The sequence below is a fragment of the Petaurus breviceps genome, unplaced genomic scaffold, assembly GCF_028583685.1.
Source record: "Petaurus breviceps papuanus isolate PSGF00001 unplaced genomic scaffold, PetGlider_PUasm1.0 38, whole genome shotgun sequence".
Taxonomy (NCBI): domain Eukaryota; kingdom Metazoa; phylum Chordata; class Mammalia; order Diprotodontia; family Petauridae; genus Petaurus; species Petaurus breviceps.
The window spans coordinates 94,289,915-94,316,906 of NW_027186304.1; the positions used below are offsets into that span (position 1 = coordinate 94,289,915).

At 38.9% G+C, this 26,992-nt stretch overlaps 1 protein-coding gene, 1 long non-coding RNA gene and 1 pseudogene across 2 annotated transcripts in view; 2 read left to right on the forward strand and 1 right to left on the reverse strand.

The window, feature by feature from the left end:
- Positions 1–10,783, forward strand: part of LOC138170681 (uncharacterized) — a 23,296-nt gene extending 12,513 nt beyond the window's left edge. Inside the window, exons 2-3 of the long non-coding RNA XR_011170714.1 lie at positions 509–608; positions 7,668–10,783. This is a non-coding gene — a long non-coding RNA (uncharacterized lncRNA). The remainder of the gene's footprint in view (positions 1–508; positions 609–7,667) is intronic.
- The window catches only part of TPD52 (tumor protein D52), a 326,322-nt gene that overhangs the window by 298,198 nt on the left and 1,132 nt on the right, over positions 1–26,992 (reverse strand). The gene's annotated exons all lie outside the window — the stretch shown is intronic.
- Positions 19,410–24,741, forward strand: LOC138169892 (uroporphyrinogen-III synthase pseudogene; annotated as a pseudogene).

Below are 26,992 nucleotides of genomic sequence, written 5' to 3' on the forward strand. Positions count from 1 at the left end.
ATCCTTCAGTTCTACCCTCTATCTGGAGAGTTTGGTATATTTTGTGATTGAATGTCATGCGATACTTATAGTCAGTCTTTATTGTGATCGTGGGCACTGTAAATATTGTATTGGTGCTACACCAGGTCAGATAACAGATCTCCCACCCCCCCACCCCCACCCTTATTTAAAGAGAATTTGTTAAGTTCCTACTATGATGGGGGAGGGCTGGCTATAAAGATAACAGCAAAGTCCCTCAAGAAGCTTTTACTGGGGTGGTGGATGCAACAATAACACAGATTAAGTGAATACAAAGTAATTTATCTTAAGAAAGGAGGGACTAGTAACTAAGGCAATCATAATATGCATCTTGTGGAAAGTGACAGTAGTACTGGGCTTTGAAGGAAGCTAAAGATACTGAGAGGTACACTTCAGGGAGGGGGAAAGGCCATGAAAAAGTTAGAAGAGGTAGTTCAATTTGATTGGAATGTGAAGTCAAGAGACTGACATGGTCCATTCTATGCTTTAGGAAAATCAATTTAGTAGCTGTAAGGAAGCTAGACAGGAGAAGGAAGACAGTGGAAACCAAGTGGCTCTTGCAATAGTCCAAGTGAGAGGCAAGGAAGGTGGTAAGTAGAAATGGGATGCATGCAACATATATTATAGAGGTAGAATAAACAAGACTTGACAACTGATTGGATATGAAGGTTAGGGAAAGGAAAGAGTAGAAAATTACTCCCTGAATGGAAAGGATGGTGGTTCCCTTGACAAAAACTGAAAAATAAGGTAGAGGCAAGGGCTTAGGAGTAGTGATGGTGCATTTTGCAGATGAGGAAACTGAAGTTGAGAAGTTACATGATTTGCCCAAGGTCACAGAAATTCTAACAGGAAAGAGTTTAATCCAGACCCTGTAACCCCAAGTCTAGTGCTCTTTTCCACAATATGCTGCTGCTTCTGTCGTAAAAGATCATTAGAACAAGTGGCCAGTGCTTTAACAAATCATTGTACCCAAGAGTCCCTTTCACAACTCAGAAGCAGGTATTACCTACTTTGCACATAGATATTGTCCAACTATCCTTCCTGGAAGTACTATAATTACTACAGGACCTCTGTGAAGCTAGGAATCCTTAAACCTTTAGCTTTAAGAGAAGGGGATGGGGAGTGGGTAAGGTCACTGACTATCATAACACTTGAATGGTGCTTCTCCAATGCTTAATCCCTCCCAAACAGGCCTATATTGGAAAGGCAGCATTTTTCTTTTTCTTCCAGGGAAAAGTTGGTGTAACAGTCATGTGACAGAATTAAAGTTACATGTTTCCTTTTTACTACCCCCCTCAAAAAAAATTAGAAATGGAAGACACAGGAGGAAGCATCTGTAAGGAGAGAGGGAAAAAGAAGAGAAGTTTGGTAAGAAAAGAGGGAGGAATTAAGAGAAAGTTACCTTTCTTTCCATTCTTTTTTTTTTTTTTGCTTTTTGTAGGGGAGAAGGAAGGGCAATTGGGTTAAGTGACTTGCCCAAGGTCACATGGCTAGTAAGTGTTAAATGTCTGAGGCTGGCTTTGAACTCAGGTTCTTCTGACTCCAGGACTGGTGCTCTATTCACTGTGCCACTTAGCCATTTTTCTTTCCATTTTCTATTAATTTATTTATAAGTCCTCCAGAAAACACATAGAATTTTTCCTTTTTGTCCTCTAGCATGTCTTCACATATGAAAACACTTTTAAATATTTCCATTTTCTTAAAATCCTTGGGTAACTTGTAGCTCGCTAGGTAGAAGATTCTTTTATTACTTTCTATTGAAGTTTCAGGAAAAAGTAAAGTCAGTCTTTTGGGGAAGGAAGAGAAACCAGAATACTGCTCATGTAAGCCTCACCACAATATAAGTTAATACTAGATTTCATAGTTGCAGAAAGGTCAAGATTTAGGAACCAGACCAAAAAAAAAAAGCTGTATCAGTTCCTGAGGTGAGGAGAGCAAAGACAGAGAAATTCAGGAAATATGGGAAGTCACAGCTTTTTAACAGTTCCATTGTGTAGCTCCCCTCATTTCAATCTGCTTAGAAAAAACGGTTACACTTAACTTCATTTTTCATCTACCCTCACACTCAAATCATTTGTTGGCTTCCGTTGGATGTCCACAAAGAACAGCCAGCAGGAGCAGTGATGATGTCACTTTGTGAGGAGAGATGACTTTTTTTCCTCTCATATTTTATGCAGTTCTAAAAATGGCAAGCATTTGTTCTAATGTGGCTCAGGACATATGCCACCATGGCACTCACTATCCCCAACATTTTCAAAAGTCAGCACCTGACAAACCCTCAAAGTTATCATCATCAAATTCACCTAAGAAAGCTCAAACCACCTTGAGCTTCTTTGTTACCTGATGTTAGAACCCTGGACTTTTTCAGAGTTCAGAGAAAAGCAAACAAAAGGGCAATTCTTCCCAATAAGCTCTGAGAGCCATTAGCTTCTAGAGTTTAAATAGTGCCAGGTCATCATTGCCCACTTGTACTTTGATTCCCTTAAGGTTACGATCTCAGCAAAACCCCACTGTGCTTGAATTGATTTGTTAAATATAAAAGAATAGCTGCATGTCATTCAACTTTTCAAGGCTGTGATTCTCCAGTAAGTGGATAAAAAAATATGTAGGTCCTTTTTAAACCTGAAACTCAGCTCAGTTCTTATTTCTTTATTTCACTGATTCTATTTCTGCCAATCCTGTACTTTTGTCTTTAAGAAGATATACCTTACTGCTACTTGTAGAATTTCTACAAGCTTTGATGCTTTTTTCCTTCAAACCAGAAACTCAAAAAGAATAGCTAGAATAGCCACCTCCAGTAAGAGGGTATCCAGTTATTATCAGGTAACAGTTATTTCTCTTGGGGAAAAAAAGAAGAAATATATTTCCCCCTTCTAAAGAGACTATGCCTAAAACAATTAGAGGGAAATTCAAGTTACCAAGCATTTTTTAAATGCCTTTTTAAAAAACAAGCATTATTCCTTAGGTGCTAGTGATAAAAAAGACAAAAATGAAAAAAACTATCCCTGCCCTTACACCTACTTTACTGGAAGATACAACATATAAACAGAAGTGTAAATATAAGAAAATTTGAGAAGGACAACATCACTAATAAGGGAAATAAGGAAAGGCTTCACACAGAAAGTAATACCTGAGCTGAACACAGGAAGAAGTTGAAGATTTTAAGAGTAGGAAATGTTCAGGAGATTTTTAAAAGACAAAATGCTAAAAAGAAAATTTAGGTTAACTCTTACATAGTGTTAAAAATTGAAATAAGAAAATCATAAGCAGGATTTCAAATATTTGTCTTTTTCTCACTATTTTCTGCATAATGTTTAAGAACTTGAATGAATGAAACATTTATTAAGCACTTACTATATTCAAAGTCCTGTGCTATTGGGGATACAAAGAAAAATGAGACAGTCCCTGTTCAAGGGACTCAAGGAGTTTACCTTCTAATAGGGATGATGACAGGTAGGGGAAGGTTTCAGCAGCAAGTGAGATTGAAAGGTCCCATCATCCTTAGAGCTCATCAGCAAAGCAGTTGGTAATATCTCTTCTTTCAATTATTTCCACTGATAAAATCCTATCAGTTTCTGGTGTTGAACCACTGGACAATGCCGAGGACCTGGGTGACAAGAACTTTCTTTTCTGCATCTACAAAAGTTGTGATTGTAGCAGCAGCAGCAGCAATTGCCAAATTGCATCTCCATAAGGGTTGATGGCTACAAAGGACTGCTGCTCACAAGGCTCCTGGGTTCAGAGTCATGGGCTTTCTCCATCAATGTCTGTGGAAAGATGGCGGTCAAGGTGGTGAAGCTGGTGGTGGTAGTGATCTGACTTGCCTCCTGTCTCTCCCTCAGGGTAACCTCATTGCTTCAGGCTGGCCCAGCTGGGAATGGCTGTTGGTGGGGATGACCAGCTTCTTCTCCACAAAACTACTTCCCTGGATTATGGCTATAAGGGTTGGCCTGAAAGCAGGACCAGTGGTCTGGGGTGGGGACTGCTGCCACCCCAAGGGGACCTATGCCTATCTACCTATTGGACAGTAGCTGGTGCTGGTGGTGGTAAGGAAGTTGGACCCCTCTCCACAACAACCACTCTCCTCAATGTTGGTTGCAGGGTCTGATCTGGTGGTCTGGTGGTATATTGCTTTCCCCAAGGTCCTAAGCTATCTCCATCAAGGGCTGAGGGGAGATGGTGGTCAACTGGTATTGGTGGTGACAGTGGTTTGACTCTCCTGGAATGTGTTGCCTCCTGCCTCTTCCTCAGGGTGACCTGCTGCTTCAACAATGGGCTTGCTTCTGCTAACTGAAAAACACCTTGAATTGTAGTTCAATAGAACAGATAAGTCATCATAAGGGCACTGATTTCCAGTTACTACACAGCTACCAAATCCAAATCATTGGCTTTACAGTTAGAAGGCCTGGATGCAAATGGTACCTCACAATCACTTGCTACCTCTGTAAGCTTGGGCAAATCATTTAAACTCCTTAGGCCTCAATTTTTTCATTAACCAAAAAACCCCAGTAATAATAGTTCCCATTTATATAGCACCTACTGCGTGCCAGACACTACGCTAATCACTTTACAAATATTATCTCATTTAATCCTCATAACAACCCTAGGAAATAGGTATTTTATTATTACCCCTATTTTACAGTTAAAACCAAGGCAAAGAGAGATTAAGTAACTTACCCAAGGTCACATAGCTCTTAAATTCTTCCTGAATCCAGGCCCAGTACTCTGTCAACTTCGGCATCTTTAAAAGGAGGGGGCTGAACTAAACGCACTGAGGGAGGTCCTCCCCAGCTCTAAATCAATGATCCCTTTTCAAAGACAGCAAGCGCCCTCTATTAATCAGTATCTAGGCAGGATCAGGCAAAGCCATAATAAAACAACTTGTTTCCAAAGCTGAATTAAACTTTGACAGTATAGAAGGGATCTGCTTTGGATCTGGGGCCAGGGGAGAATTTCTCAAGCAGCAGTTCATAACCTGAGGTCGGTGAACTTTATTTTTTTAATGTTTTGATAATCTTATTTCAATATAATTGTAATCCTATGTATTTTGTTTTATGCAAAAAAAAAAAAAAAAAAAAAAAAAAAAAACACTGTCAGAAGGAGTCCACAGGCCTCCCCAGGAAGCCAAAATCGTCCATGACACACACAAAAAAGTTAAGAACCCATACTCTACAAGTCAACTCCAGTAGGTAAGGTCAGATGTGCCCCTGGTTGGCAGGGGGTGGTGAAGGAAGAGGGGAGTTAAGGAGAAGAAGGTCACCTGAGACCAGGAGCCCTACTTTTTCTTCAGTGGCAAGTGGCCATCTCCTGCTCTCCTTACCTCTCACTTGGCAAGGGGCAGGAGGGAAAATGAGGAGAACATGCTAAGAAACTGATCTAGGGCAACTGTTTTGTTTTACTTTTAATTTATGGAATAAAACAAGCATTTCCATAATGTAGTATAATAAAAAGGATAATTGCACAGGAACTGCAAATCTATTAAGCACAACTTGCTACTCCTTTTAAATAAACAACAAAGTTATCATGTAAATTTCTTTTTTTTCTTCTCCTCCCCCTCCCCACCTTCCAACCCGGTTTTTCAAACTAAACCCAACCTTCAACTGGGGTATTCATTAGCAACCAAAAGCAGCAAAAGCTAATTTTTCAAGGTTCCTCCCCAAGGGATCCTTGTTTCAAATTTCTCTTATCTCCTACTCCCTTCTCCTCCCCAGCTCCCAAACTATTTAATATTCAAAACAATAAATGGTGAATCGTCAAATGAAGAGGTCGGATGCCTTAATTTCTCAAGGGCTGAGCAGAAATGGGTTTCTAATTTGTGTACACACTTCCCCTTTAGCTAGAAGAAACCTGATATCTTAAGAGACTTGCACTGAGAGAGTCATATTTATACTGGAATGTTAAGTAATGTGTTTCAAGTAAAAGGTTATGATAAGGAGACTGAACCTTGAACCTAATTTTCTCAGAGAGAGGAAAAGCAGAAAATTGGGAATAGATTCCAGGTTAGTTTTCTTCTTAATCAAAAAGGAAGGCATGCCTTTTACCATTAATTATTCCAATTGCCCTCTTTGCTCCTCTTAGAACTCAATGCACCATAACTCACACCCTTGGCCAATAATGGACCCAATTACATTGAAACACTTCTAATAAATGATAAGTAAAGCTCCCATGTAATTAGAATTAACCAGAATAAACCCTCAAGCACTAATCTACCATAGTTTAATTAAGAGATGTAAGGGATGCCTAATTTAACAAATAGATATATTCCAAAATCTTCCCACCAGAAGAAAAGGACATTTCCACGTTTTGAAGATTTCTGTCAAATAACTTAAGATGGATGGGCAACATGTAAGTCATATTGGGTATTATAAGACTCTACTACCCTGTGCATTTGCCCCCATACTTTTTCACTTTTACAACCCATAAGACACAACCTTCTACAGTGGAAAGAGCTGTTTTGGTGCCAGAAAACATGGGCTTAAATCCTGCCTCTGATGCTCACAAGTGTGACATTGAGCCAGTCCCTTGTTCTCCCTCAACTATAAAATGAGGAAGCTGGATTAGATGGCCTCTGAGGACCCTTGTAGTTCTAAATCAGTGATCTTATGAAAACTTTTCCCATTCTTTGCCTCCCAACTTTCTTTCTGAGAAGAGGATAACCAGCTTCTGTTTGTAAAGCCCTTTGTGGTTTACAGAGCATTTTCCTAGCAAGAACCCCACAAGGTCTTTAGAATGCAAGTATTAATGGCCTGACTATACACACGAAGAAACAAGTCCAGAGAAATTAAATGGCATAGTCCTGGTGACTAGGGATGAGAATATGATTATTTGTTTTACAAAAAGATTTGCTGTAAGGTATCTTGAAATAGCTGAACCTCCCCTCTACCATGTACCATTAAAAATGGGTTTGACCTATCTTTACAAATTTTCAGAAGTATATTATGTAGCACCATGTAATAGTAATGAAATCTGAGGATCCCTTTGTATTGACAAGCTAACAGGTACTTAGCACTTAGTGTCAAGCTAATTATATCAAGCCTCTGTTAAAGAAACAGAAAGTATGAACCCCTGTTGCTGATGTAACAGGAAGGGGCTGAATAGGGTGGAGCTAATACCACATATAAGGAAAAGCCCCAGCTGGGAGGGTCAGAACTTCTTGAGACAAGCATCTTGGAGGCAGAGCAGCTGCTGGCTGGGGGGGGGGGTAAGAGGGCAGGGGAGAGTTTCTCTCAGTGAGCATTTGGAGGCTAGGCTGCTACTGCTGGACTGAAGACTGAAGTGAGAATTGAGAAGAACTGAGAAGAGAAATGAGAATTGAGAACTGAGACAGAATTTCTTGGAGCCTCCTGCTTGGAGGCTGGAGAAAGAGATTTTGATTTTGAGAACAGAACTTGTGGTAGTGAAGCTTCTTCTGAGAGCCAGCCAAAGTCCTGCTGAGAGCTTCCGAGAACCAGCCAGAGGTGCCAAAGACTTCGGAGGATCAGCCAAAGCTGCCAGAGGAAGCATGACTGTGCTGTCAGTGCTTTCTCTGATAGCACAGGCAGAAAGTGAATTGAGATGATAGTGCTGACCACTGGTGTGAATATTGTTGTAATTCTACAAAGCTTGATGAATGTAGATACTGTTGTGACTGTTAAATTTTCTCTTCCCAGGAACAGAAACTATGAAGGACGAGGTGGACTGGACACTGTGAGTTTCAATGTGGAGCAGGAACTGCACGGAGAGCTGGACAAGGAACTGGGAGCTGTCTGACTTTGAACTTAGGTGGCAGTTGGTTAGATTTGGGCAGGATCTGGGACCATGGAAGAGGAACCATGGAAGCTGAAAGCCTCCCTCAAGTCAAGATGAAATTGTCTGAGTAGTGACTGATGAAATAGGGTACTGAGTAGTGACTAATAAAATTGTAACTTAATTGCACCTTATGGGTGAAAGATTTTGACTTTTGTACTTTGTATCCCTTAAGGACCTTAAGGATGATTGAATGATTGAGTTACTAAATGATTATACTTTATTTAAAATTATGTGACCACTTTGGTGAAAACTATGTGGCCATTTTAGTGATATGTTGTTGAGTTGTGATATGGTGAATGCTGTATTTTGGTTTTTCTGTGAATGTTTTGCTCTGATTTGTTATTGTATAGAGAGTTCACTATACTGTATAATCAGAACCTTGAAAGCTGTTCACAGCAGCAGTCCTCTGGAAATGTGCTTGTGCTTGGCTTTACACACCATCATTATCTTAACCTAATTCCAGGAGGAAGTATAGCATAGTGGATACACCACTGACCTAGGTGGGAGTCTGGAAGTTTCATTGCTGTTATTCAGTTGTGTCTGACTTTTCATAACCCCATTTAAGGTTTTCTTAGCATAGATAATAGAGTGGTTTGCCATTTTCTTTTCTAGTTCATAAGGGGGACCAGACTTCATGGCTTTCAAGATCTTTTCTGGCTCTAAATAGTGGATCCAATGGATCTTCAGGTCATGGATGTGATCTCCAAGTCAATACCAATGGAGGAAAAGCTCTGGGTGGTTCTATGAAGCTTTGAAAGTATGATCCTGGTGAAAGAATGGCTTTTTAAGTTACTTGAGAACCTGCTAGGCAGTTGTAGAGAGGCCCCTACCTAGGGTTTCTGTCCTCTCCCCTCCCCTCAGCCTTGGTGATTTCTTCCCCCCATACAGAGGAGCTGAAGACCACTGACTAAAGCTGTAGAAAATATCCACTACATAAAGTCAAAGTCTGGCAAAAGAACAGGGAATGACAGCTAGTTATTCTTCCTTTATACAGGAACACCACAAGATAACCTAGAATGAAGCTATTTCAGAGTGGAGAGATATCTGGAAGGATTTTGTGATAATGAAATTTGTGACCAAGGGAGCATGGTCTTGTCTTGAATTGATTACCTGAATCGGGAGGGGAGCTTGTTGTTGCTTTTGTTTTCAACCACAGCTTCTCTTATCTTGGCTTTCAACTGATTGCCCTCTTCACTGCGTTCTGTTGTTTGTGTCTTCCTTTTACATCTATATTCAATTCTGTATTATGGTTACTAATGTGTAACATGTCCCCCCTTATATTGACTATAAGACTCCTTGAATCGATGGATCATATCTTATCTGAACCTAGCACCAAACTGTGACATTTTAAAAGTTTGAAAGACATAACTTCTGGGTAACTTAATAACTTTATCAATAATGCCAGAATGTTGGCCATCTCTCTCTCAGACCAAAGACAGCTCAGCTCACAGTTTATATGCCCATTGGAAGAGAGGTGTTCCTGAGGGCAACAATCAACTCTGATTGGTTAACAATTAACGACAGAATGAATATTACAATGCTGACCCTATTTAAATGAACTTTGATTATGTCATTTACTTCTAAGTTACCCCCAGCTTTGGCCAATCTATTCAAAAAAATTATCCCCATCCAAAGGAGAGCAGAGAGCAGAATGATGGCTTCCTCATCTGGGTGGGGTCTGACATTATCAGTAATGTCCCTCAAGAGACCTAACTTTTGAAATCAGGACTTCAGAAGAAGGTGGGGGTAGGGAGATAATCTGGATCTCCCCCAAATCATTGGTTATTAATAATCATTTCTCTGAAAGCACAGTACTCTTATTCACACAGCAAGCTCTTAATAAATGTGTTTCATATTGTTAAAAAAAAATACAAACTCCAAGAAAATAAAGAACCTGATATAAATCAAATCCATTTTTAAATTGTAGGTGGTGGAGGGAAAGTTCTGCCATCAGTGAGCACCAGAGACAGGTTTCACCCTGGGCCTAGCCCCAAGTCAAATGCTGTTTTCATGATATCATGCTATTTGGAAAAGAATTTTTTCCATCTCAGAGAACCCAGAACTTTCCTCTGTGCTGTTTCACATGTCCACAGAATCTAAGCCAGTCTCATCTGGCTATACCCCAGCAGAAATCCCTCCTTCAGCATCCTGGACAGGGCCTCAGCTTAAAACCCTCCATTGAGAGTCCATCCACTACTTCCTGAGGCAGTTCATTCAACTATTTGAACCTAGTGGTGCATTTTCTTTAATATATTTTTTAAGATACCTTTAAAAAAAAACTTCGGATATATCTTTCACTATTGCTCTTCCAAGCAAGCTATTTCCTATAACAAAAATTTTGGAAAAAAAAAGGAAAGCAGTTGAGCAAACCTAACCCATTAAACATGTTGAACAACATATGCAATATTCCACATCCCTGGTTCCCTGTCCCTACAATGAAGGAAAGTAGGTGGTTACTCTTAAATCTTCTCCAGAGTCAAGCTTGGTAATTATTTATTCACCTCTAAGATAGCTCAAAATATGTGGAAGATTTCCTCACATCTCCAGTCAAAATCTGCTTTTCTACAATTTCTATCCATTGCTCCTAATTCTGCCTTCTAAAGCCAAACAGAATGAACAAAGCTAATGACTATGTATGACAGTATATATGATATAATACTTTATATGACAGCCCTTGGAACATTTAAAGACAGTTATTATGCCCCATCCTCTTAAATCTTCTCTTCTCCAGGCTATATACTCCATGTCCCTTCAATCAATCTTCAGGTGGCAGGATTTTCAGCCCCTTCCCAGTAATCATTGCCTTACTTTTTAATGCATTCCAATTTCCCAATGTCCTTACTAAAATGTGGTTGAAGCTGTTTGTTCTTTGTTCTCGAAGAGGACCATGATATCAAGGAGGTGATGCCATGACAAGCAAGTGAATTAGATTTAAGTGAGGGAGGGCTGTGCAAAGCCACCAGCCTCACTTTCTTCTCTGGAGTCATCTGAGTCCAGTGGCCAGATATGAGATCAGGACAACTGGAGATGGCCCAGGATGCAGTGGGGATTTAAAAAAAAAAAAAAAGAGACTAAAATGTGGAGTGAACAATTGAACAGAATATTCCACATACAGTCTGACCACTGGAACTATCAGCTCCCTCATTCTGGGTACTATATGACTATTAACGTTCCCTATGACTGCAGTAGCTTTTTAAATTGCTATCTTAAACTCTTAATTTATACTGAGCGTTCAGGCCACTAAAACCCCTAAATATGTTTCCATATTAAACTCTAGTTTCACCATAACTTCCCCATCCTGGATGTGTTCAGTTGGGTTTTTTCAAGCATGAATGTGGGACTTTATATTTATCCCAATTAAATTTCATCCTACTATATTTGGTTCATCATTCTCAGTCAGTGGTGTCAAACTCAAATTGAAATGGGGGCCACTAATCTGTACATAAGGATCTCTGTAAGCTGCATATTGATTCCGTTTTTAAGTGCAATATCTAGGTTTACTGAATTTTATTTATTTTGTTAATATTTCCCAACTACATTTTAATCTGGTTCAGGCCATACTTAGGAATGTGGTGGTCCACTACCTCATGTTTAATATTTCTGCTGGAAACTGTCAAGATCATTTTAGACGTTGCTCTACAGAGTTAGCCATTTCTTCCAGCTTTGTATATAACAAACAAATATGATTAAGGAAGGACATAAGCATTTATCAAGTGTCTATTATGTTCCAGGCACTACGCCAATAACACTAGCACAAATATTATCACATTTGATTTTCACAACAACCCTGGGAGTAGGTGCTGATATTATCCCCATTTTATGGCTGAAGAAACTGAGACAAACATAAGTTAAGTGACTTGCCCAGAGTCATATACCTAGTAAGTATCTGAAGTCAGATTTGAACAAAAGTCTTCCTGACTCTAGGCCCAACACTCTATCCATTGTGCCATCTTCAGCTTTATTTAAGTCACTAATAAGAATGCAGAACATCTGAGAGCCAAGACCAGATCCTTGATATACTCACTCCTCTGAAGAACGCCCTCCAAGACCCAAGACTTAAGTCAATGTTTATTTCCCAATTAGCAAGCATTTATTAAATGCCTACTATGTACCCCACTGTGCTAGGAACTGGGATAAAAAGGCAAACTCAGAAAAAGTTCTTGCCCTCCAGGCATTTATGAAAATAACATGTACATAAGTAACAAGGAAGCTACAGATGTGAAACATATAATGTGAGATACAAGGTAACCAGGAAAGGGAGATGGGCCCCGCTTCTGGAGAGGTATTAGCAACTAAGAGGTCCAGAAAAACCCTCATAATTGTTAGTACATAGATTGCCCAGACCATATTCCATTCAAAGGGAATTACAGTCAGTTCTTGTCATTTGCAGTAGCTATAGCCTACAAAGTCCCCTTGAGCCCAGAATTAGCTAATACTGAACTTTTGCTCCAAGCTTAGGGAAATGCTGAAAGCCTTGGGTCACATTTACTACTTTAAGCATTTTTCAGAGGGGCCTCACTTACAGATCAGCAAATTTCTTCTTCCTTTTTCTATATGTATTGTATTGCTGACTCATTAACATTGAACTCACATTCAACAGTACTACAACTCATACTGAATGAAGCTTATCTAACACATATTTTCTCCATAAAGCATATTACAGTCTCCTTTCGGATAGGAACACTAGACATTCTTCTCTGCTACGCTGGGGGAGGGGGCATTTTATACAGGGAAATCACCAACAAAAAGCACGAAATATGAAGAACAGCTCTAAATGGACCATGAAAAGGATACTTGTTTACAACATGAGAGCTCAAACAGGAAGGCAGAGCATTGCCTTGTTCACCTCAGCTGAAAATGTGCCTGTTGAGTAGCTTACATTTTCCACTGCTCTTCGCATGACCACACACCATGAAAACATCACTAGTATTGATTTGGGGGTTACAAATAAATTTTAACAAGTAGACGAATTTGAAATATGGAATCCACAAATAATGAAAACTGTTTATTCTCTTGATTGAGATGGAATCAAAGCTTCTATGTTCTGATACTTGAAATAAATTTTTCTTTTAGTGGGGAAAATGAGTTTCTCCCTCATTCTCCTATAATTTTAAAGATTATTTATGCCATTGTTGAACAAAGAAGTAAAGATGAAGTTTTTTCTTAATAGGCCAGAAAAGAAAAAGCTACCGTCACATAAGAAAAAATGTAAAGATCCAGCTCTTTAGGGAGAGTAAAATAGTTAAAATAAGAACAGACCTTGCTCAGACAATTCCCCAATACTATTTTCTGACATTCTCCCAATTTTTGCACCAGGATAAAGAAGCCTACATGATGATAAGAAAACATGTATTTTTCCATCAAGGGTCAAGGATTAAGTGACTTTCAGCTCTTCCTTAGTGAAAAGATTTACATTTTCCACTCACCTACTTTTTTAAAAATACAGTACATAAAATTTCTCAGCTCATTTCTCAAGTCTCACCTATCTGCACTATTTTAGGACTTCTCTGACTGACCATGCCCCAGGAAGCTCCTTATTAGGACAACCTTATCAACATATAAGATCTCTTTACCAATACTTGCCCCTGTGATTGAAGGGTGGGGCCATGAACTCCAAATCTCCATTTAAAGGAGAGAGCTCATCTCAAATTTTTCATTTCTCCTTCCCTCTTCCCTCGCTTTTGTTTGTTGTCTTTCCCCATAAGCATCTGGAGGACAGAGATCATTTTTCTCTTTTGGTATTTGTATCCCCAGCACTTAGCACAGTACCCGGCATTTAATAAATTAGTACAGTAAATCCATATATGTATATTGTACATAATTAAAAATGTGTGACTCACTGAGTAAGAAAGAGAGGAATAGAAAAAAAGAAAGAGGGATTAAAAAGATCCAGAGAATAGAAAAAGGCACACTCAAGGTGAGAGGGAAGAAGACAGAACAGGCTCTTTGAACTGGATTGGTTTTTTTTTAGGTGATTTTTGTCCAGATGTTGCTTTCACATAGTAATCTCTTATCTATTTTTAGGTGGTTTTTGTCCAGATGTTGCTTTCACATAGTAATCTCTTATCTACCGACCTTTGAAATATTGATTAATTAATCCTTCCACACAGCTTTTCAATCCTTCTATTCTTTGAACATTTATTGGCTCTTCCATATAAAATGAGATGACTAAGGAATCTAAGAAGAAAGTGTCTAAATACAAGTAGGAGTGTCCACTGGCAGTAGCAAAACCAGATAAAAATAAATTCCAAAATCCAGATGACATCAAGCAAAAAGACCTAAGCTAGTAGAGGTTCCTCAACCTTTGCCATAGACAAAAAGTGTTGAAATGCCAAATTAAAACTAGATCAAAACAAAGCCATCACACTTTAAAAAAAAATTCACTTTATGTGAAGTTCTGAACATGAACAATGAATATTTGCAGTGAACATCCTCAGTCAGTTGATTTTAAAAATTGCTGAGACTCAAATTTAGATGGTGTGATAGTGTTTTCTAGAAGCAGTGACCCAGGAAAGACAGCTGACTGATTTTTGGGATGGGAAACTGTCAACTGTGTAGTCAAAGTAATTTCTCAAAAGAACATGAGAAAGCATATTTGACAAATGCTATTCAACTTAAACACAGTGCCACGACAGCTTCATAATTAAGACAAACCCTTTGTAGCATCAGATTCTCTATTGTAATTCACAGGTTTACTTTAGGAAAAAGAATGTACCACATTTGTCCACATCATCTGGCATCCACTGTTAAAAGAGACTTTGCACAAAAAGAATATTAATTAAAGACTATGTTGTATGTAGATATGATTACCCAATTGCTCATATGTCTATTGTTGGCATATTAAAGACTCACAAAGATCATTATGCATTAAAATTGTTAGGTAAAAAATAGAGACCATTCTAGTTTAAGATGTCCCTCCTGGAAGGGCTTTCCTTGTTCCAAGGGTTGGTTGTTCCTCTAAACCACACTTCTCTGGTTTGGAAAGTAACATCAGACAGCAAGATCTAATAATGTGTAACTTATTGGTATTTCTCATCTAAAAGAAAGTATGTTGTGCCACAGTAATTGAGAAATAGTTACTATAGCACAGCAATACATAAGTGATTTAGAATTGGAGAGCATAAATTCATCTATACATCTGATAGGCAGGTCTTCTAAATAATAGGAGCTGATTTTAACCATTGTAGAAGTCTAAATAGCATTGCACATTTTCCTAGTTTCTTAAGCAGAGTGTGAAGAATTTAACCATTTCTTCATTATGATAATTAATTACTGTACTAGAATATAGTAACACCTCCTTTGAGGTTATCACTTTCTCCTGCTGTTGGGAGCTTGGGAATGTAGAGGTGAGAGCTGATATTCATGAATAAGAATGTCAACTTTCTGACCTCTATTCTGAGGTCACAGGTTTTTAAGGGTTATTTCCTGGTTCTTACATATGTTTCATATAGGTGAGGTTGCAAGATAGGTGAGCAGCCACAGTCTATAATTCCTTTAATAGATTCCAGCACTGTTTCTCAAATTTGGTGATGAATGATCCACTCTCACATACAAACTTACATACTATAATTAAAATTGCACGAATAGATTTGTCAGTTTCTGGCATGGCGAGATAAATTACAAGTAGATGATTCCTGATAAAAAATATTATTTGTCTGCTTTTTCCTGATAAAAAAAATATTATTTGTCTGCTTTGCTCATATTAAGAAAGTTATTTTTCAAAGTTGTCTGGTACATCTTTCTACATAAACTTATAGAGAGTTCTACTCATTAAAAGGGTATATAAAAATGCACATGTATCTCTGGAACATCCATCCTTTTCATTGCCAAATTATACCCTCCTATTTCTGAAAGGAACTTTCCTTTTAAGTTTTGTCCAAATAGTTGTATATTCTGCTAGGAATTTTTCCAAATACTTATATGTAACCTTATGACTTTAGTTGTTTACAGAGATCAAAGAATCAGAGATTTTAAAACTATAAGAGACTTCAACCTAGCCCAACTCTTGCATTTTACAACTAAGGAAAGTGAGGTCCATGGAAACTATGTAAATAATTCAAGGTCACACAGGTTATAAGTCACTACATCAGAATTCTACTCAAATTTCTGACCTCAACTCCAGTATTTTTTACTTTGTACCCTAACACTTCCCTAAATTCTAGACCCTAGAAAGAACTGAACAAACAATAGGAAGGCTGCAACCTCTAGAACTGAGTTTTAAATGGCCACAAAGAGCTACCATCTTTTTAAAATATTGACTACTGTAAATTTTTTTTAATGTTAAATGCTATTGATTTATATCTTAGACCACTACTTCAGGGAGTTGGGGAAAATAATCAAATTACTTCAGTGCAATGTGTTAACTGGTAATAAGAAGGTCTGCCTTCATCAGAATTTTTATCAAATTTACTAAAATCAAATCTGATCACAGCTCTAGAACTGGAAGGGACCTAAGAGGCCTCCAGTCCCATCCTCTCATTTTACAAATGAGGAAAACTGAGGTCCAGGAAAATTATGGGAACTGTTCAACATCCTACATAGTAAGCATTACAGGCAGGATTTGAATCCAAGGCCTTGGATTCCAGGTCCCATATTCTTTCCTCTGTGTGTGTGTATACACACATACATACATACATATACACAGATACACATATGTGTGTAAATCTATACATACATATGTGTATGCATGCTTACAATTTTTATATGTATGCATGATGCATACATATGCTCACCTTGTGGTATTGTGGTAAAACTTTAAGGCAATTTCAACACTCTGTTTAAAATACGAATCAGACAACAGTTTGAGGATTAACTTTCATAACTTTAGGTAGCTTTCTTTCCTTCTTCTAATCTTTCCCTCCAATTGCTTCTGTAATCACTGCCAAGTGTTTTTAAACTGATTTACTAGGTAGAAAGGCTGTTTACTCACCATCTAGACAAATAAAATGGATAAAGTTTGTGAATTTTAAAAGGAGCTTGTTACATTTTTTATTGAAAGTTTAATAGAATCAAATCAACAATTCACTGTATTCAAGGAGTTATGAAAAAAAAGTAGATGACGATGTACAGATTTTGAGAAACTTATGGCCAATTAAGAGGACAAAAGCAAAAAAGTCATTATTTTTATTTCACTATACCTTATCTGTGCGACTCTGGGCAAATCCCTTAGTGCCTCTGGGTCTTAATTTCTTCATCTATAAAATAATAGCACTGAACCAGACAACCTCTAATCAATAATTATTTATTAATATCTTAGAAAAACATGGATAGGGGCAGCTAGGTGGCGCAGTGAATAGAGCACCGGCCCTGGAGTCAGGAGTACCTGAGTTCAAATCCGGCCTCAGACACTTAACACACACACACACAAAAAACTAGCCGTGTGACCTTGGGCAAGTCACTTAACCCCAATTGCCCTCCAAAAAGAAAAACATGGATAAACTTACACAAAATAATGAAGAGTGAAATGAGTAGAACCAAGAGAAGAGTGTATACAGTGACAGCAGTATTGTTTTAAGAACAACTTTGAGCAAATAAGTCATTTTGATTATAAACATCCAAATTAACTACAAAGAACATATAAAGGAATGATGCATGTAGAGAAAGAACTGATAAATAAAAGTATATATAGGATGAGTTTACATATAGATATATATTTGTGTCTAGTGGTAGCCATCTTTTGGGGGGGAAAGGAGAAAAAAATGAAAAAACAGACATTTACATGATAACTTTATTATATATTTAAAAGGAATAGCAAGTTGTACATAACAGATTTGCAGTTTCATGTGCAACCTTTTTTATTATACTATGTTATGTTATGGAAATGCTTGTTTTATTTCATAAATTAAAAAATAAATTTAAAAAATTAAAAATGTGTGCTCTTCTAGCACACATATAAAATGAAACAGTCCATACTTTCTAGAAGCTTAAGTTCTAACAAGGAAGATGACAAAGACACATAAGGATGATAAACAGCATAAATAGAAAGAGAATAAATAGAAATATATACAAAGTAGCTAAATTCAAGGTAGCTGGGAGAGGAGGCCAGAGAGAAGGGAAAGGAGGGAAATCAGGAAATTCAGATGATGGTGCTTGAGCTGCTTCCAGGAGAGAACTAGAGGCAGAGAAAAGATTGAGTGCATTCTAAGCATGTGGGAAGACTCGAAGATGAAAGCTGGATATAGCGTCAGGGGTAGGGAAAAGTTAAAAAGCCAGTTTGGCTGGATCACAAAGCTCAGGAGGAGGTTTATTTATATGCAGTGAAACTGGAAACATAAGTTGGAGCCAGGTTTTAAAGAGCTTTAAAAGCTGAAGAAAGGAGTTTATATTTTATCCTAGAGGCAACAGGAAGTCACTGTAGGTAAATGTGTAGGGGATCACATGGTCAGACTTGCACTTAAGGAAAATTACTTTGGCAGCAGTGTGTAAGACAGACTGCACTAGAGAGTGATTTGAGGCAGAGGCTTTTATAATACTCTGGGCAAGAAGTGAGGAAGCCTGAAATGAGGTGGTAGCTGCGTGAGAATTGTAGTGGAGTTAGAAAGGACACAGTCTGGCAACTGATTGGAGATATGGGGGTGAGGAAGACTGATGAGTCAAGGAGGACTCCACGGTTACAAACCGAGGTAACTGGAAGAACAGTGACACCTTTGACAAAAATAGGGGAGTGGATAATAGGGAAGGGCTTGGGGAAGAGAAAATGAGTTCTGTTTTGGACATATTGAGCTTGAGACATCTTTGGAATGGACTGAAGCCGGATCTCTGAGTGATCTGCATTGAGATGATAGAGAAACTCATGTGAACTGATGAGGTTACTAAGAAAGAATGCTTAGCAGCAGGTCTTACTCTGGGAACTTTGAACTTAAAAAAAAATTAATAACCTAGATTTTAATATAATTGATTTCCTTTGTAATCTTATATATTTTATTTTTTATGCATTTAAAATGCTCTGAGGGGTGGCTAGGTAGTGCAGTGAATAGAGCACTGGCCCTGCAGTCAGGAAGACCTGAGTTCAAATCTGGCCTCAGACACTTAAACTAGCCATGTGACATTGGGCAAGTCATTTAATCTCAATTGCCCAGCCTTCTCCCCTCCAAAAAGCAAAAAAAAAAAAATTTAATTTTTAAAAAAATAAATAAAATGCTCTGAAAAGGGTTTCATATGCTTCAGACTGTCAGAGGGGTCGATGACACAAAGAAGGCTGAGCACATTTTGTTTAGAGAAGGGACTAGGTCAGAACTCTGGGTGACATCCACACTTAGGGGTCATGCTACAGATGATGACGCAGCAGAGGACTGATCAGACAGGGAGAAGAATTAAGAGATAACAGTGTCACAAAATTCAGAGAGGAGAAAGTATGTAGGAAAAGAGTGTGGCCAACAGTGTCACGTGATGTAGATATGTCAAGAAAGATGACGATTGGGAATGGTCATCAGATTTGGCAATAAGGGGGTTACCCCACTGGTAACTGAAAAGAACAATTTATGTTGAATGATGAGCTCAGATGTCAAATTACAAAGGTTTGAGTGAGTGATGAGAGGGCATGGACAGCTTTTTCAAGAAATTTGGTGAAGAAAGGGCAAGATAGAAGATGACAGTTTAAGAGGATGGTAGGGTCTAGTGAAGATGGAAGTGGGAATGATGAGCCCACTGGAAGGATAAACACATTCAAAATCAGTAAGAAAGAAACCACTTGGTAGGGAGAGGCTGAAAGAGAGAAACTGGATAACTGAGGATACAATTTGCTAGAGGAAACAAGAAGTGATGGGACCAAGTATTTGTGTAGGGATACTGGCCTTGGCAAGAAAAGGGACAACTCTTTTTTCCCCCAGAGTTTGGGGGGAAAGGAAGATAGCATGAGAGATGATATCCCAAGATTTAATGAGGAAGACAGGGCTGATGTTCAATGGCCTCAATTTTCAGAGGCAAGTAAGAGTGAAAGTTAAAAGAGAAAGAAAAAAGAGTAAATGTGGAGAAGGGACAGCTTGAAAAGGGAAGAGTAGGTAGAGAATAGGGAGACAGAGAATTAGGAGGGAATAAATGAACTGCCTTGCTGCAGTAAGAGCCCAACAAAAGCTCAACAATATGAAATCTGTAAAATGTACTCTCTCAGTACAGTGATAAATAGTAGTGAGAGACAATGACTGGGGGGCGGCCAGGTAGCACAGTGAGTAAGAGCACTGGCTCCAGTGTTGAGAAGACCTGGAGATCTAATCCCGGGCTCAGACACTTAGCACCCACCCAGAAACACCTGGCTGTATAACCTTGAGCAAGTTACTTAACCCCAATTGCTTAGGGGCGGCCAGGTGGCTCAGCAAGTAAGAGCACTGACTCCAGTGTCGGGATGACCTGGATCAAATCCGGGCTCAAATACTCATCACCACACCCAGAATAACTGGCTGTGTAACGTTGAGCAAGTTACTTAACCCCTATTGCTTAAAAAAAAAAAGAAAAAAAAAGACAATGACTGGAATAAGTGCCAGATGTTGATGATGAAACAAAAATGTTTTTTAAAAAGTGAATTCAGGGGCGGCCAGGTGGCTCAGTGAGTAAGAGCACTGGCTCCAGTGTCGGGATGACCTGGAGATCGAATCCTGGGCTCAGATACTCGGCACCACATCCAGAAATAACTGGCCGTGTAACCTTGAGCAAGTTACTTAACCCCGATTGCTTAAAAAAAAAAAAGTGAATTCAAGGGGTGGCTAGATGGCACAGTGAGAAAAGCGATGCCCCAGAGTCAGGAGGACCCGAGTTCAGTTCCAGCCTCAGACACTTAACACCCACACAACAAAAACTAGCCGTGTAACCTTGGGCAAGTTACTTAACCCTAATTTCCCTCCAAAAGGCAAAAAATACAAATAAAAAGTGAATTCAAAATGGCACATCAAGCCAGCATAGGTGGTCTGCCAAGTTACTGCATTCCTCCTGAGAAAAAATTGGCCTGGCTACAGAAGGAGAAAAATGTGGAAATGAAACTTGCTAAATACATTTGTTCATGAGAAAAGTCAATGACTTTGCCCCTTCTCTTTCTTTTTGGGACCCTCAAAGGAGAAGCATTTCCCAAGATGCTCAAACAAAAAGGTGTTCCCCTGGAAAGCACCACTGCTTACCAGAAGATTCAGCATCCTGGGATACAGGACTCCCTGAAGAACCACTTCTCCTCACAGGGCATTCTTGCCAGTATCACCTTCTTTAGTCCTTCCAGGCTCACACATGGCCTCAGCTACATCCAGAAGTTATCTGGTGACAGCTTTGACCAGATTAAGTTTGAAGCCATAAATTCAACCATGGTCAGTGCAGAAATCCCAGTGAGCTGCACCACAGAGAGGCCCAGCCCCAACGACTTGGCTGCAGGCCTACAGAAAGTGCTTCAGCTGAAGAGCCCATTCAGTTCCCAGGCTGCTTAGGTGTCCATCCATATTCGACTCCATCCCGGGTCAGCTCAAGTGGGACAGATGGGCTCAGTCAGCACTCTGTCCCCCCCTATCCAACAACTAGGAGCTGTCAGGCAGTGAGAGGAGGAATAGGTCGTGGCATCTTCTGATGCCACTATTCACCGCCTAGCTCAAGAATGGACTGAATCGCTTCTGTCCGGCTCTGCATTCGACAGGCAGTGAGAAAGGACACGTGCACAAAATTCAGTAAATACCTCACTGGAATAAATTATCAACAAGCATTTATTAATCCCCCCATAGCTTGTGCTAGACAAGGTTTAAGGAGCTGGGGATAGACAAAGAATGAAACAGACACTGCCTGGCATGTAGTAGGTGATTAATAAATGCTTCTTGACTTGCTGAAGCAAACAAACAAAAAAAGTGAATTCCAATCTAAAAAAATATTATCACCATATCATAAGTTGTTACTAATGCTCTGATACTGTTGGAAATAAATTACTTGACTGGGTCACAGAAAAATTTGGGAGAGGATAAATTTTTTTGGAGAGGTTTAAATGTATTTTTTACAAAAAGGTCTAAGTCCAATCAGATATTTTTAAAGTCTAAAACTGGGATTCTAATAGGAAAAGCTGAGAAAGGAGCGTATTTTGCAGGCTTAGCAGGACAACCTGGACAAAAGCATAGGGGAAAAGAAGATGAAAATACTGAGGAACAACAGAATTGGGCCAGTTTGGCTAGACCACAGAGTATGTGGCAAAGAGTAATACCTCGGGGTGGCCAGGTGGTGCAGTGAGTAAGTAAGAGCACAGGCCCAGAGTCGGGAGACCTGGGATCCGTTCTGGCCTCAGATACTTAATACCCACACAAAATAACTGGTGTGTAACCTTTAGCAAGTTACTTAACCCCCAATTGCTTAAAAAAAAAAAGTAATACCTCAATGGTCCAGAGTCTTCCAAAGACTTTAGGCTCACAGAGACCTGCCCAATACTTGAGTTAGTTTCTCTCTTTGGGTCCCTCACCCCACCTTGACTTAATTTAGGAAAAGCTCTAAAAATTCTTTGTTTTAGTCAGGTCAATGGCATGTGTTAAGTGCTTACTACGAGCCAAGAACCATGCACTGAGAATACCAAAAAAAAAAAAAAAAGGTGAAAAGACAGTCCCTGCCCTCAGGGAAATTACTGTCTAATGGAAGAGATTCCATGTAGACAACTGCACTCATAGAAGAGATATACAAAGTAAATGGAGAGGGATGGCTTTAGAAGCTGGAGGGAATGGAGTCAGTTGGATGTGACCAGAGTTTTGCTGAAAGTCAGAGATTTGTTGAAAGTTTTGCTGAAAAGACCAAGAGACGATAGTGAGGAGCCGGAGTATTCCTGGCATGAAGGATATAGCCAGGGCAAAGGCCTCCTCTTGGGAAAAGGAAATGACTTGTTCAAAGAATTGCAAGTGGGACATTGTTGCTGAAATGTAGAGTGCGTGGAAGAGTTATAAGTGAAGAGACAAGAAAGGTAGGAAAGGACTAGGTTATGAAAAGCTTTAAGTGAAAAAGAATTTTATAGAAAAAAAGAATTTGAATTGAAAAAGGATATTTGATACTAGAAGTAATAGGGAGTTACTGAAGTTCACTGAGAGGGGTATATGTGTCAGATCTACTCACCTCCATATTTGAGAGAAGGACAGACTGGTATGGAGAGAAACTTGAGACAGAAAACCAATCAGAAGGCTACTGCAATAGCACAGGCCTTAGGCGAAGAGGCAGTAGTCAGACAAGGAGTAGTTAGACAAGTTGAAGAAGCAGGAGACAGCAGTACCACAAAACTCAAAAAAGAGAAAGCGAGTCTAGTAGAGTGTGGTAAAGTGTCATGTAGTAGATATGTCAAGAAAGATGAAAACTGAGCAAGGCCACATGATTTAGAAATAAGGGACCATTGTTAACTGAAAAGAGCTATTTCTGTTCAATGACAAGGTGATGAAGGCCGAAGCATGGTAATGGCTGTGTAAGTGCAGAGGTAAAGGTAAAAACAACAAGATTTGGCAGTGGAGTGCTATATGTGGGGTAAATAAGACTCAAGGATGGAGAGAACACTGGAGTTACAAGCCTAGTTGACTAGAAGGATGATGATGCCCTTGACAATAAATAAAGAAGCTGGAGGAAAGGGAGGGCTTTAGGGAAAAGATAATGGCATTTGTTTTGGGGCTTGTTGAATTTGAGATGCCTATGGGACATCCAGTTTCACAACAAACCCAATATACTGGTTGAGGACAGGGAAGGGGTGCCATGGGGCTTAAGGAAAGATCAGGTTTGGAATAGATGCTGTGGGAAATGTGATAGCAAACTGATTATTAGTAAGAACAGAGTGTTGGGCTTATAGCAGTGAGGGACCAGTTGACATTAGAAAACAAATATGCAGAGGCATGGTTTCACAGTTTCCTCCAGTTCCACTAAGCTTGAGGCCACTGGACCCCTCCTGATCACAATATTATTTTGATTCCAGTCCCTTTACCCAGACAATAAAATAAAAAAAATTTATAAGGATAAAAACACTGATCAAATATTTAATGATCTGTAAATCACGGGTCTTTTCAATGTTCTCCTCTGGTCATAAACAGTTAGAATTGTTACAACAAAATACTAAATATTTGTCCTGTCCTATAAAGGGAAGCAGGAATTTTTCCCCCCCTACCATTCATGCTCTAGTTAGCACTTTCCAATTAGGAACTACCTAAGTATGCTGTGCTCAGCACAATACTCCAAAACTTGGATATGCATTATATAATTTAAAGCTTTTAAGTCTCAATATTTACTAAGCACTTACTCTATGGGAGTTTGGAAGTGGGAGCCAGCAGGATCTAGAGATGGAACAAAATCCTAATTTTAAGGCATATCAGGGGTCAGGATACTTGTGGAAAATGCATTTAAAAGCAGCTGCAGGAGTGTATAACATCGGAGCTCAGGTCTAGAGACCTCATGTTCTTCCTTTCCCTTTTAAACCTAAGGTCAAGGGGTCACCTCTTTAGCTATCTGACAAGACACCTTTGCAGGTGACATACAATCTTCCTCCTCCTTCTCTATCTTATACCTCAGGCTATCCCAGCCCTCCTAGGTAACAATTAACTGTCTGATATGGCCATTTTACTAATGATACAATAGAAAAAGACTATAGGTGCTCCTCAAAGGCCCCTCCCTTTCCAGTTCCTTAACCACACATTAACTATAAGAAAGGCCTACTAGAAACAGTTACTGCCCTTGGTCTAACATTTACAGTTATCCCTTCCACATCTCAAGGTAGAGACTCAGTGTCCCTCTCGATCTTGAAAATCCAAGTAAAAATTTTTGGCCTTCCCTTTGTATCAGAGAAGAAGTGTAAATTATTATGGCATTAAAAGATAAAATATGTTGATGTCATACCATCCTATACATATATTTTACACATTTCTGAGTTTTTAAACTTTTTCCATATCTTCCGCTGGCCTTCATGTGTCATCTGCAGCTTCTTCAAAACTCCCCAAAAATGCTCATTTAATTTTTTATGCTGACCTGCAATATATAGAAATTGAGATGGGGAGAGCTGCAATGTGGAAGGTTAACTGTAATTTTTAAAAATAAAATAAAAAGTTTACAAATTAATACAGGTACAGTTGCAGTGAAATTTCTCTAGAATCAATTTAAAATTCCTCTCACACATACAAGAATGTGGACTTTCATAATGTTATTTTCTATTACTTCAAAGAGTTCTTCCTCATAAAAGGATGTTGACCATTTTACTAGGGGATCTCTTTGAGCTGGAAAGAAATCATTCCAGATCTAAAATAACCATTTATGAATTGTTAACCTATTTTGACTACATTCAAATACTGAAGTTCAAGGTAGAAGAAGCTAGAGTGTAATCCTGGGCAAGTCATTTGGCCTGTCTGCCTCAGTTTCCTCAACTGTAAAATAAGCATTATAATAGCACCTACTTTCCAGGGTCACAGTAAGGATCAAATTAGATCATATCTGTAAGGTGTTTCACAAACTTAAATGTACTATATAAATGCTAGCTTATTATCATTATTATTATCAAGCACTTAAGTGCCCAGTATATATCAGTTGCTATGATAGATGCAAGAGAGACAAAAAGGCAGGCAGTCCCTACACCAAAATAGAATATAATCTCCTATTGGGGGATACAACATATCCGCTGTTGAGTAAATACAGGAAAAACACATGATGATAGGGGATAAGGCAACTATGAGGAGAAATCAGGGAAGGTCACTTAAAGAAAATGGTTCTAGAACTAGGCTTTGAGAGGAACTAGAGGTTCTAAAAAAGGGAACTGAGGAGGGAGAGCATGCTAGGCATGAAAAGTACAGCCAGTACAAAAGCATGGAGGTGGAAGATGAAATATTGTACACCAGGAACATTAAATAGCTCAATTTAGCTGAACTATAGCATGTATTCGAGGGATTAATGTGTCAGTTTGGAAAGACAGGTTGGAGCAAAATGTGAAAGGCTTAAATGTGAAACAGAGAAGTTTATTCTAAAAAACAATGGGCAGCCACTTCTTGAAGCCTCTTGAGCAGAGGAAAGACATATTCAGACTTGTAGTTTAAGAATACTAATTTAACCAAGATTAAGAGGGAAGTGGAAAATTGGGAAAGAATTTTTACAACCAGTATCTCCGATAAAGGCATCATTTCTAAAATATACAAAGAACTGAGTCAAATCTATAAGAATACAAGCCACTCCCCAACTGATAAATGGTCAAAGGATATGAACAGGCAGTTCTCAGAAGATGAAATTATAGATATCTATAAGCATATGAAAAAATGTTCTAAATCACTAGTGTTTAGAGAAATGCAAATCAAAACAACTCTGAGGTACCACAACTCACTGGCCAAATTGGCTAAGATGACAAAACAGGAAAATGATAAATGCTGGAGAGAATATGGAAAAACTGGAACACTAACGCATTGCTGGTGGAGTTGTGAACTGATCTAGCCATTCTGGAAAGCAATATGGAATTATGCCCAAAGGACTATAAATAAGTACATACCCTTTCACCCAGCAATACCACATCTAGGGTTATATCCCAAAGAGATCAGAGAAGTGGGAGGAGGACCCGTATATGCAAAAAGATTTACAGTGGCTCTTTTTGTGGTAGCAAAGAATTGGAAATCAAGGGGATGCCCATCAATTGGGGAATGGCTGAACAAGTTGTGGTATATGAATGTAATGGAATACTACTGTGATGTAAGAAATGAGAAGCAGACGGACTTCATAATAACCTGCAGAGACTTATATTGAGCAAGAAGAGCAGAACCAGGAGAAATCTGTACACAATCAAAGACACAATGTATGTGTGACAACTAATTTCAGTAGACCGGGCTCCTCTCAGCAATGTAAGGTTATAAGACAACTCCAAAAGACTCATGATCTAAAGAGATGTCCACATCCAGAGAAAGAGATGCGGAGTCTGAATGCAGATCGAAACAAACTATTTGCTGTGTTTCTTTTTCTTGTTTTGTTTTGTTTCCTCTTTCCCACTGATCATTCCATCAGTTATGATCCTTCTTTACAACCTAATGATTAATATGAAGATAGTTGTAGATCCTATATTCAAGAGCATGCTGCCATGGTGGGGATCAGGGAGGAGAAGGAGGGGGAGAAAATTTGAAACTCAAGGGACTGTGGAACTGAATGTTGTAAACTAAAAGTAAATAAACAAATTTAATAATAATAAAAAAGAATACGAATTTAGCAGCTATGTGGAGGATGGACTGGACAGAGAAGACTGGATGCATAAAGACCAATT